Genomic DNA, 18,767 nt, shown 5'->3' with positions numbered 1-18,767 from the left:
TGGAATGTATGGGAAATCTACACTACTATCTCAAAGATGGATTGACAAATCAACTTGAGTGTTGTCTCTTTTTTTCTCTATTTTATCTGTCCTATATGCAGAGTTTTTGCAGACTGGAGAATAAATTACTACTTTTTTCTTAAGAATCTTCTTCCTTGGCCCATTGTGGTCTTCTCATCTCTCAAGGAAATTTTGAATAGACCCTGAAAGCATAAGTAATGTTGTTAATATTTAATGACCTGTAAGGCAGCACTGACCAATCAGGCATGCATATCAGCCAATCAGCAGGGCCATAGGCTGTAATGTAAGCAAGAAGTCCAGTTGTCCTAGTACTGAACAACTGAACATAAGGTCTGCTCTTAACCTTGTGCTGTCGTGTTCTGGCAGGCATGCAAAAGGAGATTGTAATCTCCTGCATATTCCCCTTGTGCTAACATATACACTGAGGGCCACATACTAGCTCCCTCTGCTAAGTGCTGGTTAAAATCTGAGGTTTTTTGGCTTTCTATAGAATAGTATTACTTGCACTTCAAACACTGCTGATTTATCTCAAATAGCTGATAATGATTTCAGTGATTTTTTTTTTTGAGATTGGTCTATATTGGATATGTTTCTTCTCATTTTAAAAAAATCATTAATTGAAGCTAACTTGTTCTGTAAACTTACCATGTGGCTTAGTGAAATATTAGCTCATCTTCACGAGAATATTTAGTTACCACTGATTCCACTATCTAGGTGTATTGCAAAAGATGGCCTCTTTGATTATGAGAGTGTAAATCCCAGCATCTACATCCTGGCTCCTGACCTCACCTGCCCTTCCACCCATCATTGCTTATACCCTCAGCTATAACTTTAGATCTTTGAGCCACAGTTTAAGTCTGTCTCATTTTCTTCTCTGCTCAGTGGAGTTGGTCATCATGTGACAAAGACCATTGACTGTCCCCTGTACTTAATTCTCCCCTTCTTCCTTTTAGCAGTAGAAATCCAGCTTTGGGAGGGCATATGGCCAGTCAACCTCTCTTGAAAATTGCTCTGGCTAATGGGATGCAAGCAGAAGCGATGTGTACAAACTATTTGGTCAAAACTTTTGTTTTTTAATAGAAAACAGTGGATATGATGCTGGTGACACAGCTTCCACCATACAGATGAGGACAACACTCTGTGGAATGGGGCTGTTGGGGAGAAAACATTTTTCTTTACCCTTCAAATTTCCCCTGGCTAGTCTAACAGTTAAATTGACATGAGACAGATTAATAGGAGAAAAATCAAACAAAAATTTAATAAACTGTATACCTCCTGTATACATGGGAGAGACCTAGGAAAACTAAGTCTCTGAAATGGCCAGAGCCATACTGTAAATAGCTCCAGCTAAAGAAAAGATGTTGGGGGTGGTGAGTCAGCTATGGGAGGTTACCAGGAAAAGCACAGTAAAGAAGGGTAATGTTGTTAAGTGGATTTAAATCCATCCCTTCTCCATTGATAACAGTTTCTAGAGATTTTAGAGTTATCTTGGTATAGCCAGGGAGACACTTTTACAAATGGAGACTTCCCTTATACATGTAAATATCTCCTACAAAAGGGTAACTTCTATTTGGTTTTCAGAACTTCTATTATACCCACAGTTTCTTAAAAATAACCAGCTTAAAATAATCAATATGCTAAAGAGGTATATTTTGGAGTACTAAAGTTTGCTCCCCAAAGGGGTTCCTGAAGACCTCATGTAGCAAAACCACCTATCTACCCTGAACAAATTTCATTTTTCTTGACTTTATGTGAGATAGAATCAAAACTATTTGGGGGTGTCTTTGTATAGGAGCTTCATCTGTACCTGACTACTACATTGGAATATAAAAGAACTACTTGAAGATTATTCCTAGCTTAAAGGGCAACATATTGCCAAATAAAATGAGCTGAATAGTGGTCAAACCCACTGAATTCCTAAGCCCTTTGCTGTGGTCTGAATGTTTGTGTCCCTCTAAAATTTATATGTTGAAATCCTAATCTCCAAGGTGTTGATATTAGGAAGTGGACCTTTGGGAAGGGATTAAGTTATAAGGGCAGAACCCTCATGAATGGGAGTAGTGCCCTTATAAAAGAGGTGCCCTGACATCTTCCACCATGTGAGGTTAAAACAAGAAGCCTGTGACCCAGAAGAGGGTCCGCACTTGACCATTTTAACACCCTACTCTTGGATTTCCAACCTCCAGAACTGTGAGATATAAATTTCTGCTGTTTATAAACTACACAATCTGTAGTATGTTATAGGAACCCAAACAAACTAAGATACCTGTTCAATTTGGACTGAGCACTTTTCTCTAGGATTAGAGTCAAAATATTTAGCAATTCATACAACATAGGCCAACCAGTCAGAATAGTTCTGGTAATGACTTAAATCAACAAACAGTGGTTTATATGATGAGTCCTGCATTTCATTGAGAAAAAGATGACTGGTATTAATTGGGCTAAGAAAAAGACAATTAGAAAGTGACCCAATAAGCAGTAGCATTGAAATGAACTGAATTCTAATTGCTCTGTTCCAAGGATCGATAGTATCCTAGATGGGCAGTTCTTATTGCCCTGAAGTCATCTTCATTCTTGAGGATCTCAGAGAGAATAGTTTGACTTTTAAATCCCTTCCCTCAACTGAAACCATGAGCTGGGATTATCTACCAGCCCCACTTTAAGTTTTATTTGCATATATTAAGAACAATTCCCTCTTAAACTCTTGGGCAGAGAGTGCAATACCTGGGGTTTGTAACAATGGGAGTGAAACCCCCAGGTGATGAAAGCCTACCCCTTATACTTTTTGGCTCCCTATCAGGGAACAGTAGCCCCTATCAGGAAATAGGAATGTATTACTCCCATGCAGGTTTTTATACTTCTGCAGCAAATATGAAAAAATGTTCCCACCTCATAATATAAAGGTGGTGACTACCTTGTAGCCTGTGATTATTTTTTTGGTATGCTTGAAATATTTTATGAAACATTTATAAACTTATGAAATATGTTATGCTTTATAATATTATAGTTAAATATTAATATAGCGACATTAAAAAGATGCAGTCAAAAACTCGAAGTGATTTTTACAGTAGCAAAAAATAAAATGAACTCAATGGTTTACCTAATTTGTTATTAATAGTTTTGTATGATGTCACTACCTACCAGGTTAAGGAAATCTAATCACTTTAATTTTTTCATGTATATCTTACTTTCAAAAACTGCTAACAATATTGGGTTTTCTTCTGAATTGTTTCCACAACCTATGAATAACATAATGCTCCAATTGGAGTCCACTGCTAACTATAACACCAAGTTTCCTCACAAGTACATATTCTATTCTCCCCTTTTTATCTTGCTCATTCCAGTCAAGTTTGATTTAAGTAACACTAGGAATGTAGCATTATTTTATCTCTGTTGGCTTTACTTGACTGTTCTTTAGGTTCATCTCTATAAATATAGGAATTTCAACTATCTTGACTGAGTTTTATTTTTCAACTTCTTAAGGAAGGAAAATCCTGCAATGACGAGATCACTTCTTAACAAAGTGATGAAGTTATTATAAGTATAAACAGTAGGCCTGGGCTCCTGAGGAAAATATTAGATATTTCCTCCTATGATAATTGGTTAAAAACTAGGAATGACAACTATGGCTTTGTCAAAATCTTATCACAGCCAATTGATCTAATATTCCCTTCTGATAGGATGAAATCTGAAAAAGAAATCAATTAAAATCTAACTCAAGAGTAATGGATGCATCTTTGTGATACACTCAGTATATAGAGAGAAAAGTGATCTGGACTTGACTACAGTGAACTGTGTGCAAAGATAATTAAAGGAATTGGCTTATCAATTCTCATCTCTCCCAGATAAACCAAAGTTAGTTAGTGCCTTAAGATAATACAATAATAAACTAATAGGTACTTCCAGAGCCTGAAAGTGATAACGTACTTCCCAAATACTGATTCAGGGGAGGAATCCAGAGGTCTAGAAAAATCAACATACAGTCCAAGGGGTGTGTATTGAAAGAGAAGGTCCTCAACAGTAATTAGCCAGTCTCGTTATTACAATCATTATGTGATTATGAAGGCCACCCCTACCCTTACTCCTTTTTATCACTACCTGACACTTCCTTTCTTCTGTCTCCTACTTCCTGTTTCTCATCCCCACCCCAGCAGTAGCTGCCAGCAATAACTTAAGCTCCTCAAAATGAGCAGCCTGGGGCCAATTTTTTCATTTACTGTGTTCTAGGGCAGTGGTTCCAGATCATCATCAGCAGCAGTGGCAACTTGGGAACTTATTAGAAAGGCAAATTATTAGGCCCCACCCCATACCTACTGAATGAGAAACTCTAGGGGTGGGGCCTAGTAATCTCTTTTAACATGGTTTCCAGGTAATTCTGATGCATGCTAAAATTTGAGAATCTCTGTTTCAGGGAAGAGAATTCTTAGAAATCTGATATGCTTAAGGACCTCAAGTGAATCACTGATTCTCAAGGGACCTTGAAAATCCTTTGAACTGGAAGCAAGATATTTAATCTTCCAAAGAATCAATCTTGGTATTTTATGACAAAACTCCAAAGGTGGATATTTAGCATTTTTGAGAGCACTTACTAGATCCAAGTACTATGTTAAGTATGTATCCTGTTATGGTATCAATAATCTCATTTTACAAATAAGAATTTACTTTATTTATCTTTCTAATAAATAAATTTATTTTATTCTAATAAATTTAATTTATTTTATTTATTTATCTTTCTAAGTTTAGAAAGATAAGTAATTTGCACTGGGTCATAAGGTTATTAAGTGATGAAGCCAGAATTCTAAGCTTTGTAAGCTGGCTCTACAGTACTGCTTGATTTGCTGGTTCTGTGAAACAGGGTAGTGAAATATAGCTCTAGGCTAAAAATTTTTGCTTGGATTTTTAATTCAAGAAGATTGAACCTTGGCTCTTTCTTGTACCTTGGGCTTTTTGAATTATCTGCAGAAGTTAGCATTTGCTTAAATTTCTCAGTGAGTATACTCACTGTGATTAATAATCTTGATTTAGCTACTTAGTCCATACTTTGTTAATGTACTAGTAGTTGTATTTTAGTATTATAATCTCATGGTGCCATGGAAATAACTTATAGTGAATAAAAAGATATGTACATATGATATTATGTTTTATTCCTTGGAAGTTTTTATTGAATTATAACAATAATACATATTTTTTACAAATAAAGATAATTTAAAAACTGAATATATTTTCAAACAAAACTTCAGTTCATGTGATACTCAAATTGGAAATAAAAGCAGTAATTTATAAATGTATGGGGAAGTAGTATATGTTGAAATGATGTGGTTATAATAATACGTTTCCTGGAATTGTTTTTTTTTGAGATATACGATTATTATAAAAATACATGCTTTCATATTAAAAATCAAAAAGTCAGATCAAAAGTCATATTCATAAATATATTAGAAAAATCTCAAAACTTTAGGTGCTTATTTGGTCCTTTACACAAGAAAGCAATCTCTACTGTCACTGTACAGAGGCATCATAAGTCTATTTAACTTCTACTTAGAGGACATGGTTCTACTACATTCATGGCAAAGGCCATTAAAAAGCTTTTTTTTTTTTTTAAGTAATGAACTAGTTTAAATGGAAACATGTCTACTTGTTTTGATAAAATATTAAAGTCTAGCTATAATTAGCACTAAGCACTTCAAAATAGATTGTGGTTTAAATATTAATAATTGATGTGGCATATACCTTCTATATAGAAAGTGTTTATACATGTTTCATTTTTACACATGGACATTTAATGTCCAAAATTTATGCACCAAGAAAACCATATAATGCTCTGTGAAAAACTGTCAACACCAAAACATTTGCATCTGGCAGGAGTTGGTGCTGGGAAAGAGGAAAGGATATCTAATCACAGTTTTTACTGAACGTGCATCTATGTCTGTTGAAAAGAAAGTCTTCCCAAGCAATTAAAAATGCTTCATATTGAAAGAGCTAATAGATAAGTGCCCCCAAAAGAGTTAGAAAAAATAAATGCAATATAATAAAAATATCATTTGACATAAGAATGCATTAATTCCCCCACTGTGCCAGCTAGATGAAGTGGGAAATACTCAGCTGCCTTTGTTGGGACAAACTCAAAACTTGGATTAGGTCCTCCAAATGAGTAGATGACCTCTGAATAAGATGATTCAGTAGGCTGCTTTAATAATATACCATTACTCCTACTTGCCTTGGAACAGAAATCACTCAAATTGGGGAGACTATGGGTGAAAGGCAAATTTGACACTTGCAAAGATTTAGTTTTCATTTGCTTTGTAATGCATTACCCATAGCAAATTTACCTCTATCTTTAGGAATAAAGATGACATCCTCCATGAAGCTTCTTACATTTTTCTGTCTGCTATTTCCAGTGTCATGTATCTGACATATGATAACCTCCCTTTATGTTAGGGGAAAGATTTATTCGTTCTGGGTGCCCATATGGCTATTCTTGACCTACTTGCAAATATATGACAAGATATACTGCACATTCTCTTATTCTGACGTTTCTATTTCTGACATTAAACATACCTTTTAAGAATAAAATAATCTTTACTATGTGTACGTAGGCATCAGAAAATTAAAATTTAAAAATCCACTTGGCCTCATTTTATATGGATACCTTATTGCCTGCCCTTGAGGTATTATTAACATTTTATATCACAGAAAATATCTTTTTAATTGTGATTTTCATAGCTAAACATTGAAATCCTGAAGCATTTTGTTTCTTTGCAATCATCTTTGTTAGAATAAAAAAATAGTGTTGATCAAAATGTTGTCTTAGTTGTTACTGACAGCTGTTAAAATGCTGCTAAAAATATAGTGCCAACTACTGAAAAGCTAACTGCTCCTGTAAAGTCCTAATGAGAAATTCTAAATGAGTTTTTCATCAAGTTCAACAGAGACTCTTATGTTTCTCACACCTGACCCACTGGATTGTTTCACTTTTCTGTGGTAGTTATTGCACATAATATCAGAGAAACAGCCCCAAAGCATAGTCCTAATGTGCAAACCATGAATTTATTTATGTAAGATTAGCAGTTATTTAAAGGTGATGAATTTCCTGTACTAAGCAAAGAAAAAGAGAGAAAAAGGCAAGAAATTGAAAATATCTTTATTTTTATTAAAATATACTGCTCTAAGTTCCTCTCCCCTTTTCAACTACTGTACATTATTTCTAAATTTAGAACATCAGTGTAGGCACAGTGAAATCTGATTTGCTTCTAATAATATGGCATACTAATTGTGATGCATGTGCTGTTGGGTGCTCTGTCATCGCAAAATCTGGCCATAAAAATGTATTAGGTTTATGTATTTTTATTTAAAATGACCACAAAGGAAATTAAGGTAGATAGATGAATAAATAGTTAGGAAAACACATACAGAAATGAATAACCAACGCTAATAAAAATATTCCAAGTAGTCTAGAAAATTGAGTTTGGTCTATTTTGGATATTAACAAAAACCCTGATATGTTTTGTATTTATCTTCTGGTCCACAATTTCTTATTTGCTTGCAATGTTTATAAACTGTAACATGTGTGTTTTGCAATAAACAAAGAAAAAATTCTATCTTATATTATTTCCCTATTTATCTTCTCTCTCCAATACCCCCTCCTCTCTCATTCTGACTCTCTCTGTCTTTCTCAACTCTTTCCAACAGCTGGTAAGAGACGGGGAGGGGGCGGGGGGGGGGGGGTGCGGAAAAGAAAGCCTAGCTTTTTAGAAAGAAAAAAATGCCAGCATGGCTAGGCTTATTAATGAAGTTAACTATGACCAAGAGCTTAGCCTTTAACTTCTAAAAATTATTGAATACAATTAAATTATATTATACCTAATGGTCTTCACTTTCTTGTTGGTAAGTAAAGATATAGAGAGGTATATAATACATTCCAAAATAAATTCGAAAAGATTTTTTGGGGGGGTGGGTAATGATTTCATGGCTTAAACAACTCTATGCTTTTTTCTTCCCCCAGAGTCAGCTGTTTGAAGAAATGAAATTAGCATCAGGGAACTAAGGGGTGGCTCTGCTAAAGCTAAAATAAAGAGCAAGGGAGAATTTTTTCCAACACAAACTTAGATATTAGGCTTTGTATCTGAAGTTATATAATAGAGGATGTGATGTCACACATGTAAATTGCAAACGCTGAGTCTTGCATTTTATGGTGGCAAACCTCAGGGAGTTTGACACTAATGGGATGAGGGAGGGTGGTGTCCTAAGGTACAGCGACTGTGAACGGAGGGTGATCTACTGTCAAAAGGGAGATAACTATTGCTACTGCTTCAAGATTTAAGAGTATTTGGCAGCTGTAAATTGTCTCTATTTGGAGATTAAGTTCCTTTTCTGTTCCTTTCCTTTCTTAATTTTATTTTTAAAAAAAAACACATTTTCATCCTCTTGCAAAGAGAAAATATACTTATCTAAAAGGATGAAAAGAACAAACTTTGTTGAGACAGCTTAAAAAACAAGTAATGACATTTCTAGGCGTACACTTTTTTAAGGTGATAGGGCTCTTTATTAACAAGCATTGGCACAAAGAATATTCCAAACAACTAGAAAACCCTGCATCCCCATCTTTGATGGAGTCTCTCAGAGGCATCACTTGTGGGATGATTCCAAGCAAAACAAGTGTCACCTTCTCTTCAGATGAGGGAGCCACACATATTATCCTGGAGGTATTCTCCCTTAGGGTGGCACAGAACCACCTCTTGTCTTACAGAGAGCAGAACAAAATAAAGAGAAGAGGGAAACTTAATTGTTCAGACATTTGGGCAAATAGCTAAATAACTTAGATAGCCCCAAAGATTTGCCTATTAATAATTGCAAGATCCCCAAACAGCACTTCCAAAGGATAAGAGAAGCTGCTATACATGGGCATATGACCCCCTACCCCACCCCCAACTATTTTGGTGTGAAAAAGTTTCAAAAGAACATTTATATATGCTTTAAAACTCATCTTAGTTTTATAATACCAAATGGTTTTTCAGGTAGGGAAGATAAAAAATTGAGAATGGACAAGAAAAAGCACAGGAAGAAATCTTCTAAATTTCTAAAATGTTGCACTTATAATAACCTACTTTACACCATAGTCTGATCCTTGACAAGTTGTCTGCAATGGAAATTATTAAAATCACAGTAGAGTATTTAGGTAAATAATGTTTATGGTAAATCATTTTTTAAAGGGGGAAAGAATGATACCTAATTTACTGATTTTGTAAACAGAATTTACGTCATATAGGTTACCTTAACTAAGAGTTTTCTCTAACACTTCATTTTGAAAAATTTCAAGCATACAAAAAAGTTGAAAGAATTTTACAGCCAACACCTGTATACCCACCAACTATATTCTACCATTAATATTGTACTTCAATATACACATGCTTCATCGCATATCTATCCATCCTTCTGTGTATTTTATCAACCCGCCAATGTCAATCCATCTTATTTTTGATGCATTTCAAGATTCAGTTTTTGCAGTCAGGACACTTGTAATTAATTATTAATATGTTCATTTTGAAAATATAGTATTTATTATTTTGATTTCGCTTAAAATATAATACCTTAAGAACTTCACATTCCCTACAAATAAGGGAACTGAGGCAAAAGTTTGTTTAATTAGAGGCCAAAATACCACCTTCCGCCATCTAAGAACTGAGTAGTGCCAATACTGTGTGGGTGATGGACCCAAAGCTTTATATTTGGACAGTGGGACTGTGGCTGAAGAAAGGCAGTGATTGTTTTTAACAGGGCAGCTCCGAGTTTAACGCAGTTTTGTGTGGGAAGAGATTAGCAACTTTCACAGTTATTTAGTAAGAAAATGGGAAAGAACCTGAAAAGTGCGGGGGGGGGGGGGGCGGTTAGGGTGGTGGTCAATAGATCCTGTAGGAAAAGAAGTGCTAAACTGGGAAAGAGGTGTAGGGGGGGTCAGTTCGCGGCGTTTAAAAAACTGAATCATAAAGGACAACAAGCAGGGAAGCCTGTAAGGGGTTGTGACTCTATCCCCCGCCCCCCCCCCCCCAATTTTCCACCAAGGGTAACTGTAACAGTGCGATGGAAGAGTCTGGGGCTGAACCTATATCTCACACACGTGAGTGAGCGTGAACCCGCGCGCGCGCGCGCACACACACACACACACACATATCCCCTGATGGGGGTGATCTGTGTGGCAGAGAGTGGCGGACGTGGGACTTCGGGGAGGCTCCGGAGTCCGGAGGCAGCAGACTGCTCCGCAGGGCAGAGGGAGTGGGAGAAACCCGGGATCGCGGGTCACAGCTTCATCTTCTGCCCCTCGCCTTGCGCCCGCCTTCGAGGCTCGGTCGCCCCCCTTTCACTTTCGCGTCTGCGTAGGTGTCTGCCCCGGCTGGCGCGAGGGCGCGGGGGCGCGCGGGGCGGCGCGGGGGCGCGCAGCGCTCGCCGAGCTGAGGGGGGAGGGGTCCTGGCGCTGGGCCCCTTCCTCAGCTTGCTCTGCGGAGGCACCACCGTCCGCATCTCAGCCGCTGTCAGAGCTAGGGGACCGGTCGCGGCCGCCGCTCCTCCCCAATCTCCCCACACGCCCCCCGCGCAGCCACCGGTCCTTCCTCGGCGCCCCCCCCCCCACGTTGCGGGTGGGGCAAAGGCGCCGCAAACTCGAGAGAGGTGGAGAGGAGCAGCCTCACTGGGTGGGCGGCAAGGGAGCACGAAAAGAAACTTTTCACTCCCGCCCCCCGCGCGTGGTCCCCAACCCGTGCCGCCCCCCGCGGCTGGGGACTGCACCTGAGGCCGGGGCGCGAGCTCAGGCCCAGACTTTGGGAGGACGTGGGAAGTGGTGGAGGGAGGGTTACGTGCATTGGGGGTTCCGTTTTCCCTCGGCCTCCTTGCCGCCAGGGGCCAGGGTGAGAGGGCAACCAGCCATTGGCGCCCCCATCCCGATTTCCCACCAGCCGGTGGCTGGACGCTTTGCAGCCTCCTCCCGCTGCTGAGGGTGTGACCCGGGGAGGGGGCCGCGGCGCCGCGGGCTCCCCCTGCGGCCGCCCCCTCACATACACACAGACACACACGCTCCGCCGCCGGAGCTGTCACCGGCCACCCCAGGCCCGAAGAGGGGGCGCGGAGAGCCGCGCTGCGGGGCTCAGGCGTGGAATCATCCCGCCGTACTTCCCGGCTTCCAGGGCCGCCGCCGTCAACGCCCGGGAGACCAGCAGCCCCGGGAGAGGGGCCCGCTTGAGGCCGGGCCGCCGCTGCTGGGGGCGGGCGGGCGCCCGCGTCCCCTTCTGCGCGATTTGGCGCCGCCGCCTCTCCTCCTCCTGCGGGGTAACAACACTACTGATCTATTGCTCTACCCAACGTCAGTAGGGCCACTGCCGAGATTATCATCCTCTCCATCCTTACCGCCGATCTGCTAATATTGGACTTGCTGGTGGCGGCGCCGGCGGCGGCGGCGGCGGGAGTCTCGCTGCTCTCACCCCCACCCTACCCCCCCCGCCCCGCGCCCCAGCTTCCCCACCATGTCCTAGAAAAGGTGAGTGCAGCGACAGTCACTTTGCGCTGACAGCGGCGGGAGGGGGCCCGGGGAGCGCAGAGGCGGCCCTGGGGAAGACAGGGTCCGCGTAGAGGGCGCCGGTGGGCGAACCGAGGTGGGCTGTGGGCAGGAGACCAGGTGCCCGCCAGGCCGCCTCCGGGCAGGGGTGCTGGGCGACAGGCGAGCGATCGCGGCGGTTGTCCCTGCAAAATCTAACCTAGATTTTACAAGAAGCTGAGATCCAGGGCAAGACCTACCCTCCGTAAAGGAGGTAAAAACTTAGTAAAAGAGACACGTCCATTCCCTTAATAATGAATAATTTGTCAGCGCAGGCTGAGCCGCCGCCTCCTCGCCTGCCCGGGCGCTAGCTAGGTTCCGGATTCCCCTCGCTCCTGCCTGCCGCCCGCGGTCGGCCGGGTGCGATCGATGCCAGGCTGCTTGCCTGGCCGGGAGAGCGCGCGTGACGGCGGGCCCCGCGGGAAAGTTGGGACACTTGGCTGGGACTCCCGGCTGCAGGGTCCCGGGGGCCGCTCCGCGCAGGGGACTGCTGAGCACCGGAGTCGCCCCCGCCGCCAGGGAGTTCCCTACCTGGAGCGGCGGCGAATTCGAGTCTTCCTGGGTTCGGGGTCTGGAATCCCGAAGCTTAATTACTGTAAAGAGAGGAGGGGCCTTTGGGCACAGACAGGTTGACCCCCCCCCCCCGCCCTCCGACTTTGGCGGGTGCGAGGCAAGGGTGAGGCGGGAGGCTGCACAGCTGCCACCACCGGGCTGCGGGTCGCCGAGGGCCGGGGGACCAGATTTAGGTGTGTACGTCACTGGTGCTGACTCCGGGCCAGCCGGGAGCCCAAAACGGAGCCTCAGACGCGGAGTCTCAAAGTCCTTAGAAATCAAAGTTAAAGAAGCCCTTCCTTTTGCTTAGTAACTACAGCGTTTGGGTGGGCGAGAGGAGAGTCGAGATGGGGGCGGTTGGAGGGAAACCGAAATTTCTTCTTGCAGACACTCGATCCTTAGAAAACACTGATTTCTTCCCCCTCCTGTGTGTTTCTCCCAATTATGTGCACCCCTCCCACCCATTATAAAGAAGTGAATATCCTCGATGGTAAGCTTTCAAATTGAGCTAGTGGAAAAACCCAATACTAAACTAATAAATGCACCAACAAAATCATAAAGGAGAGCAGCAGCTCTTGACCCTGGCACTTTTTTTTTTTTTTTTTTTTTTTTTTTTTGATGGGGCGGGTGGGAGAGATGCTGCGTTTAAAGGGCTTTGGCTGCACTGAAATCACCCGCTTTTCCTGCACGGTTAAAACAAGGAAATTCAAATCGAGTGGGAACGTGATCCTCTTGCTCGCTGGCAGCGACGCTGCGGCTGCTCCGCTGAGAGGTAACTCGCAAGACCGAGGAAAGGGGCGGGGAGAGGAACCTTAGGGGTCGGGTAAAGCCCACTAGGAGTCCTCCCCTGCGCGCGGACGCTGTGGGCGGTGCCTGGGCCAGGGCTGCCGCTCACCTGGCGCTGCAGGTGGAGAGCATGAGGGACCAACACCTTGACTGGATCTCGGAAAAACCGACTTCTTCCGCGTCACCACACTTTTAACGTCTTTCCAGATAGCCTGAGGTCAGCCAGGAGGAGAGTCAGGTGGGCGCGAGCAAGTTTGGGGCAGTCGAGCGAGAGGGGCGGGGGGCAGCGTGTGGAGGGTGCCTAGTGCCCAGCGTCGTAGCTGCCGCCCGGCACCTCAAGCTCCCGCCGTGGCTGCGGCTTTAAGGGAGCTGCCGAGTCTAGGCTGTGTCGCAGCAACTTTGTATCAGTCATGTCGCCCTCCTGGTGACTGACAGCCGGGATTGTCCAATGAGAAACCCGCCTGGCCTGTGCGGCGTGGAGCCTTGCTTCCCTCCGGGCCAATAGGAAGGGCTCAGGGGGGCGGGATAGCAACCTGAACTTTATCTGGACATGTGACCACCCCGGCCCTGGAGCTGGCCCACTCCCCCTCCGGGCTTTCGCCCGCCCTCTCTCCCTCTCTCCCTTCCCACTTCGCCAGCCCTGGCTCTGGCCCTGGCCCTGGCCCTGCCCCCTCCTCTCCGCCCCTCCGCGCCCGGGGTGTCATTGGACCGGGGAGACGCAAGCCAACTTCAGGCTGCTCGGAGGAAGCCCGTGCAGTCACCTGGGTGCAAGAGCGTTGCTGCCTCGGGCTCTCTCACTGCAGGGAGAGCGGCACTCGCTGGCCTGGATGTGGTTGGATTTAGGGGGGCTCCGCAGCAGGGGTGTCGTGGCGTTGGCGAGCGCTGCAACAGGTAGACGCCGAGAGACGGACCCCGGCCGAGGCAGGTGTGTAGGGGAGCGCCCGGGGCGCCGCTTGCCTGACTCGGCTTGCGGCCGCGGCGCGGGAGCGTGCACTTTGCAGGGAGAAGTGGCTGCGTAATCCGGAGGCACAGTCAGTATGGTGCTGTGTGCTTGTTGTTTTGTTTTGGTTTTCCACTTTTTACCCCCTTTGGCCGCCAGAGGACTATTTTGGGAAAGTTTGGCCACTTTGGATAAATGCCCTCTAACGAGCAGCTTTCAACCGCCTTTGGCAGTGGGAGGTCTACCTCCCTTCTCTTTCCCCAAGGATGAATTTCGGATCGTTTTCCTTATACAATTTTTTTAAAGGACGTTTGAATAATATTTCTTTCCTCTATCAATTGCGGAAGCACCCAAATCTTAGCTGGAGGTGTAGTAGATAAGGGCAGTTGAAGGAGATACAGATCCTGATGCAGCCTGTAAGAAGAGGGCTCTGGAAATTAGTGCATTTCCCGTTCCCTAGTATTTATAAAACTCTTGAGAGAGGCTAATGCTTTCTGTGGCAGCAGTAGGAATTCTAAAGGCAGGGGAGAAAGGATGAAGCTTCTTTAGGTGTCATCCGTACCCTACTATACTGAATTTAGGTGCATGGCTTTTCCTACTGAATTTTAAAAGACTGGGTTTAAATCATAATGGTTTATGGCACCTTCAGTTTTAACTATTTATTATAACCTGGAAGTTAGAAAAACTTTGATAGCAGACAAGTTTTGAAAGCGGTGAATTTCTAATGCACTTAAATTGCTTTTTAACATTTGTATGGCCATTTCTTTAGGTGCTGTTATTGATGGTATTTACATAGTAATGATAACAGCGTTCTCCATCTGTAAAGTTTTAATTTTATGTTTGAGTTCATGGCACACTATCGTTGAAATGCCTGAGTATAGGAGTTTTAAAAAAAGGGGGGGAGCTTTTTCCTTTAAGGGAGACGTAGTTTGGCTTGGGGATTTTGGAAAGATCAGGTGGCTCAGTGAATTAGGTGAGTGAATAGAAATCAGGTGTACTCAGTTCTAACTGGTTCTCCCGCTCTCTTAGGTGACCTTGGGCAGGTTTCTGTCATTTACCTCATGTATAAAAGAGGAGAACATAATAATAGTTCTGTAGTAGGTATGACAGAAAAATAGTTACATACAGCAAACTTTCACAGCGATGCAACCAGTGAAAATTGTGAAATTCTTAAGGTTCTGTCTTTTAAGATGCCGTATTACAGTGAAATAACTATAGAAAATATGTTTTAAATGGGACTGTGTTTTGGGGGTATTAAAAGTGAAAGTGTTTTCAGACAAAATACAAATTCACAAGAATCTTTGTTAGTATTCCTGAAAAAAAAAACAAAAACCGCTATTTCCTTATGGAAAAGCGCAATTTAACACAGACTGTAAAACATAAAAATTTTTAAGTCAGGTTTTTCCTTTGCCAAAATAGTGTTTAAGAGCATATGAATGGCTTAAGGTAGAACTTTTGTCAATGCTTTTCCTTACTTCTGTGAAATTTCCTTTATGTTTTGGGGGAGGCCATTTGCATGAAAATTAAAGGGTCAAAATAATTTTTGTCTTTGTCCCAAGAGAGCCTCTGTTATAGTTTCTGCTGTAAGGGAGACAAGTCTGATTTTATATAAGCTAGATATGTATACATGAAGTGCCTGCTTCGTCATCTAGTTAGTAACAAAAACTTTCCCTTTACCCGCTGGGTATTAAGTTCTATGAGGAGTATAATCATCAACTAGTATTTTCAGTATTTATTACTAAGTTCAGGTTAACTGAAATTCTGCTCAAGCCATGGTTATTATGCCATTTCCAAAAAGACAACCGGGCTTTCTGGACTACATAGGAAATAAATGCCTAACCTCATCTATTTGTTTACAGAGAAGACTGATTAAAATAATGGGAACTCAGCATAAAATATTTTAATACTCCTAAGTTTTTAAAAACTCTGATCTTTAAAAATGTTTCCAGTGGAAGCCATGCAGATACTAGATGTCCTCTATTTTTTTGTGCCTGACAGTTGCCAACCTTTATTTACTTTGTTGAGAGGTGCATTTAAAGTTGGTAGATGAAAACAATACCTTACACAGAACTAATTTAGATTTCAGCAAAGCCTTTTGCAAATTCTTTAGTGATAGCCCTGTCAATAACATGGTGAAATGCAGGCTGTTTTATGTTATTGTTAAGAGTTCAAGGCTAGCCAAACAGGACTTGGAAAGTTGTGATCAGCTGCATGATGTTAGTTAGTGATAAGGTGCTTCCTTGTAGAGTGCTTTAAGATTGTACTTGCTGGCTATCTCCCATATAGATTCTCTTCGAATCTTCATGTAGCTTCACAAGTCCGAGATTTGGCTCCTGCTTTAGGGCAGAGTGATGAAAGGCATCCCTTAGAATATTAGTAGGTGTTGTGGAAAAAGGGGGCAGTGGCCAAGTTATTTAGGGGACGCTGGAATAAAAAGAAACAGGTTTCTGCACTGTAAAACTTCTCAGAAGTTTAGCATGCAGATTTACACTGTGAAACTTCAGAAAAGCAATAAGTGATCATCTTTTCCAAAAGAACATTTGGAGGATGGATTTTTGGAAAGGGATCTGAAGATAGGGATTCTCCTTTCAGACTGTTGCTTAGGGTGGGGGTGGGGGGGGAGTGGAGATGAGAAAGGAAGCTGTAGGTGGAAGGTGGGGAGGCTGGAGACTTTGGATGTCTCTGGCAAGGGGCCCTAGGCAAGGGTGACCTGCAGGCATTAGGGTAGAGGGTTGTGCAGTTTACTGAGATAGGGAATGTGGGTTTATGGACAGGGTTCAGGGCGGGAGGTGTGTGTGGGGGGGTGATACACAGAAGATGTTCAGTTTTGAACATGAATTGACATGTTTCTTGTGTTTAATGAATTTGGACCTGAAACATCTATACCTTAGATGTGCATCTATTCAAGTTTGGTATGGGGAGGACAGAATATTCTTAGGTAGAAGTAGAAGCGCAGAATGCTTGAATTTGCAACCTATGGTTACAGCTAAATGGTTTTTCAGTAAAGTAGAAAAGGTCAGTATTAGCAGTTTAAGTCCCATTTCAATACATATATACGTATGTGTGTGTGTATATATATATACACACACACATATTTCAACTTGTCTTTTATCCACACTAAATTTTTTGGCTGGCATTACCAGATAAACACCTCAACTGTTGTAATTTGATTTATTTTCCCCTGTTTTGTGTTGACTTGTGATTAGGAATTTATAGAATAATGTTCTTTAAAAGGTTACATGCTAGATTTTAGTAGTCACAAATTGACTTGATTATAAGAGCTAACATTTTTTTATTTGTACTGGGCTATCTACTTGGGATGCAGTGGTGAAATTAACAAAGTTTCTGCCTACCGAGAACTTAAAATGTAGTGTAGAATACAGAGAAGTAAGAGATAATTAAAATAACTTAGACAATTTAGGCATTACATGTCATTATAGAGCCTTGTGATATCTATTGCCAATTTATTTAGTAGAGCCATTCTATTATTTTTCTATGTTAATTACTATAAGTTCTGTAGCAGAAGAACTTCCTAGTCTCTTTTCCTGAGGGGAAGCTAGAGGGAATGGGGGTAGTGAGTGGCCAAGGGAGAAGAGGATGAGAGGCCTAAAGTAATATTGGTGTACAGAACTGCAGAAACTTCATCAGACTTTTATCTGGGTCATGGATTGTTGACACACCTGAAAGGATTTGAAAAATGCATACATAATTTTAGCAGTTTTGTATATTAAAATGTACAAATGAAATTTTTACTAAGAATGAGTTAATTTTCTTTAAGATAGGTTTCTTTATAGAGTGGTGGTTCTCAAAGCAGGGGGCATTTGGCAATGTCTGGAGACATTTGTGGTTGTCACAGCTGGATGTGGGGAGTGCTACTTGCACATAGTGGGTAGGTGTCCGGGATATTGCTAAACATCTTACAATGCATAGGACAGACCTTCACCACAAAGAATCATCAGGCCCAAAATGTCAGTAATGCCAAGGTTCAGATACCTTGGTGTAGAGAGAGACCTGGGATCAAATTCCAGCTCTGCCACATAGATATGTGGCCTGTGCCTTGGTTTCCCCAGTGTATCAATTGGATACTACTTTAGTCAATCTCATAGGGTTTTTAGTGTGAATAAGAGGCTCATAATGTGGCATCGGATTATACAGTACATAGGATTATATAAATATAACCTATTACAATTATTTTGTCTATGAAATAAATTTATATAGAGAGCCAATAGATATGATTGTATATCTAAAAAAAAAAAAAAAAACAAAAACACCTGTGGGCTTCCTGAGGATGAGGACTGTGCCTGTTTTGTTTATCACTACAGATTCAGTGACTGGTTGTAGGCCCAGGATGTAGCATGCACTTGGTAAATACTTGTTGAATGAATGAACACATAAATTGTCAGGACTCATCTCAAACTTCTTCCATTTACTGCTGAAAATAAAACTGTCTCTGCTGGAAGTCTTTATAGTAGAGGTACCACTAAGTAAGGATGCGTGTCAAAGTCCCTGCCAGCATTGAAGTACGGAGAATCTCGTGCTGACATTCCCGAGCTATCATACTGCCTCTCTGTGGAGTTATGGACCATCTTAATTAATCAGGATACATGAATCTTTACTTTTCAAAACTGACATTACGTTATCCTCATCACTAATCCATTTTAAGAAAGTCTTTTTTTTTTTTTAAATAATTCTTAAATTATTTTTCCTGTGATAATTCACTTGATAACTTTAATTTCGTATTGAGAAAGGGTAACATTGATTGTATTTCCGTATTGTTTTTAATAAAGCCATGTATTAGATATGGAAAGCAGCTTCCATATGCTTGAAAGACTCAAAGGTTTTGGAGTTAGAAGATTTAGTTTTAAACCCAACTTCATCACTTACCAC

General features: G+C 41.9%; 1 protein-coding gene and 1 long non-coding RNA gene across 4 annotated transcripts in view; one reads left to right on the top strand and one right to left on the bottom strand.

Moving 5' to 3' along the window:
- Positions 1-12,967, bottom strand: part of LOC129045972 (uncharacterized) — a 71,363-nt gene extending 58,396 nt beyond the window's left edge. Inside the window, exon 1 of the long non-coding RNA XR_008506527.2 lies at positions 12,134-12,967. This is a non-coding gene — a long non-coding RNA (uncharacterized LOC129045972). The remainder of the gene's footprint in view (positions 1-12,133) is intronic.
- Positions 10,671-18,767, top strand: part of NR3C2 (nuclear receptor subfamily 3 group C member 2) — a 328,743-nt gene continuing 320,646 nt past the window's right edge. Inside the window, exon 1 of one of the 3 annotated variants that reach the window (XM_064585141.1) lies at positions 10,671-11,545. The gene's annotated coding sequence lies outside the window, so the exon portion shown is untranslated. Of the gene's footprint in view, positions 11,546-13,074; positions 13,179-13,422; positions 13,866-18,767 lie in introns of those variants that run through there. The other 2 variants (XM_054508712.2, XM_054508711.2) reach the window with 2 other exon arrangements.

Source organism: Mirounga angustirostris, unplaced genomic scaffold (assembly GCF_029215605.1).
Source record: "Mirounga angustirostris isolate CCGP_5_RB_7025 unplaced genomic scaffold, mMirAng1.0.hap1 SCAF_2, whole genome shotgun sequence".
Lineage (NCBI taxonomy): Eukaryota > Metazoa > Chordata > Mammalia > Carnivora > Phocidae > Mirounga > Mirounga angustirostris.
Note: the sequence above shows the minus strand (reverse complement) of the source record. Positions and strands in the feature narration are given on the sequence as shown.